We start from the raw sequence: 2,623 nt of genomic DNA, 5'->3' as shown, positions 1-2,623 counted from the left end.
TGCCGCGTTTCGATGTTTCTTGCACCGGTTCGGGTTGCGTCTCCGGTACGACTTCCACATCGGGTTCGGCTTCGGGTTGTGACGGTTGAGACCCGCCGGCTTGACCATAGCCGAAAGTGGGAGGAACAAACAGAGGGGCGCCACTCAAGTAAGCCGCGTAAGTTAAAAAGCTCGGGTCCATGTCTTGAAGGTTGTACGGGGTTTGCGGTTGGGTTGTGTTCGGGTTTGCGGGTCTAGCGGGGACACCAAAAGGAGGGCGGTATGGATGCATGATTGTATAAAAATTAGAAGAAAGTGTTTTTTTTTTTATAAAAATTAGAAGAAAGTGGGAGAGAAAGTGAGTTTTTTTTATAAAAAAAGGTGTGAATGTGGGGTATATATTTATAGTGGAAATATTTTAAATTAAAAAAAATAAATAAAGAATGTTACCGTTTGAGAACGGTCAAAAAGTGGGCCCCCATCTCATTTTAAGCGTTATATTTAAAACGCCGGGAGGATTTTTTTTCGAAAATCACGCCCCAAAACGCCCCCTGTAATGGGGGGTTGGGCGTTATTGGGCGTTTTCGGGCAAAAATTAAAAAAAAAAAAAAACGCCCCACTACGGGCGGTCTAACAAAATTGAACTACCCATATTATTCATCATCTTACTATAAGTATAGTATTTACATAATAATGTGTAACACCGCCATTGTCAAATTTCTAGTACAGAATCTTATAGTGAAGAAATATAATCAACAAGAGACTCCATTGATTTATTAGAAGAGCCACCTTTCATCAAAGAAACATCTCCCTTTTGTTTCAAAACTCTCACCCTCTCTCTAATGTCTTTTCCTTCTTCCTCCACCATTACTCTTCTTATCGCATTTGATAGCTCTTCTCTTTGGAACCCATTCTCTAAATACACCCCACCCTTAAAAGACCACTCATATATCGTGCATCTAGCGGTTGATCACCCCTAAAAGGCGAACAAATCATAGCAACACCTTCACAAACACTTTCCAATGTTGAGTTCCATCCGCTATGTGTCCAAAACGCACCTGTCGCTTCATGAGCTAGCACTTCTTGTTGTGGAGCCCATTCCACAACTCGTCCACTTTCACCCGGGAACCCATTTGGCAACAATTCAAGCGATGTTGATCCCTTGACAAACCTTGGTCGGACAACCCATAGAAAAGCTTGCTTGCTATGGACCAACCCATGAGCTATTTCCAAGAACTCCTTCTCATCCACTTTACTAATGCTACGAAAACTAACATACAATACAGACTTGGGCGGTTGTTGGTCTAACCAAGGAAAAAAGGTTTGATCTTGATCTAGTAAGCTACTCGACGAAGCTGTAAGATACTTGGGGAGTGGTATTAAGAAATTTAGTATGGGGAAGTCATGTTGAACCCTTTCGAGTTCAGTTTCTTCAAGTTCTTTGAAGGAGTTCCAGATGATTCCCGATGATGCTTTTGTTTGTTTAACCATGTCACCTATCAACTCCGCGTAGGGGTCTTTATTGCTCTTTATACCAGTCTTCAAGATGTCTTTCACTTTTAGTAAACGAAACTCGACCACTTGTTCTTCCAAATCTTGAAACCATCAAAATAAATGCTACTGAATTTAGGATAACATTTTTTTCCATTTGCAAGTGTTCTAGCAAAATCATAAGTGTTTCTAGAAAGTTTTTTAACTAGTTTTAGTTTCTAGGTAATTTGTTAGTCAAAGGAGCAAACTCAATTGGAGTCCGCTTGCTAGAGCTGGCTCATGAATATCTAGGAGTTCAAGTTAGTGTATTTGAGGAGTTCGCTTGCCACATGAATATCTGATGTCAAGTTTATATTTTTTAGAGTTCTCTACTCCCTAGAAACCAAAACGCACACATAAACCTTCTAGAAGCAATTATCATTTTGCTAGACCTCCTAGAAATTAATTTTTTTAAGAAAAACGTAAAAGAAATTTACGAGCAAACTTACGGTTGTCATCTGTTGGATCAGTTCTGATTAAACATAATGGAAAACATATAAATAACACATGTTACAACAGACAGTCCAGCAGAGAATCCAGTCAGAGATGTAGCCATTGAGTTCGACATACTTGTCAGGATGATCTGGTTCCTCCTTAGGGTGTAAAGTTATGATGGTGATGAAACCGAAACAAGGGAGGAATCGGTTGAGAGAGAGAGCCGAAATAGATGTTATGAGGGTTGTGTGAATTGTGTAATTGTCTAACCCTTAAACTCTCTAATAATCTCCTTATATATACACCCAAGAGGAAACCTAATTAGTTAATAAGGGTAATACGGTCCATCAACAATTACCAACTAATTATTAATAGGTTATTAATATATTTTGATCTAATATAATATAAATGATTATAATGGCTACAAGATTAAATATTATAGTATTAATATATTTAATCTCACATTCTCCCACTTAGCCGAGTAATCATTTATCATGAGTATTAGATGAGCCTGGCCAGGAGTTAACACTCATTTTAGCCTTAAACCAAGAACTATAGCAGAGAAATACAGCCGTTGAATCATCATTCGACTCAGGACCCCCATTAATCATACTATAGCCTCAATTTAAAACCTAATAGTTATGATCAAAATACACATAAGCTCTTTAGCGTCTGATTT

At 38.5% G+C, this 2,623-nt stretch overlaps 1 pseudogene; it reads right to left on the bottom strand.

The window, feature by feature from the left end:
* Positions 1 to 622: 622 nt before the first annotated feature.
* On the bottom strand, positions 623 to 1,506 carry LOC110874218 (annotated as a pseudogene).
* Positions 1,507 to 2,623: the final 1,117 nt, after the last annotated feature.

This window comes from Helianthus annuus, chromosome 9, assembly GCF_002127325.2.
Source record: "Helianthus annuus cultivar XRQ/B chromosome 9, HanXRQr2.0-SUNRISE, whole genome shotgun sequence".
Taxonomy (NCBI): Eukaryota; Viridiplantae; Streptophyta; class Magnoliopsida; order Asterales; family Asteraceae; genus Helianthus; species Helianthus annuus.
The sequence above is the reverse complement of the archived record's forward strand: the minus strand, read 5'-3'. Positions and strand labels throughout refer to the sequence as shown.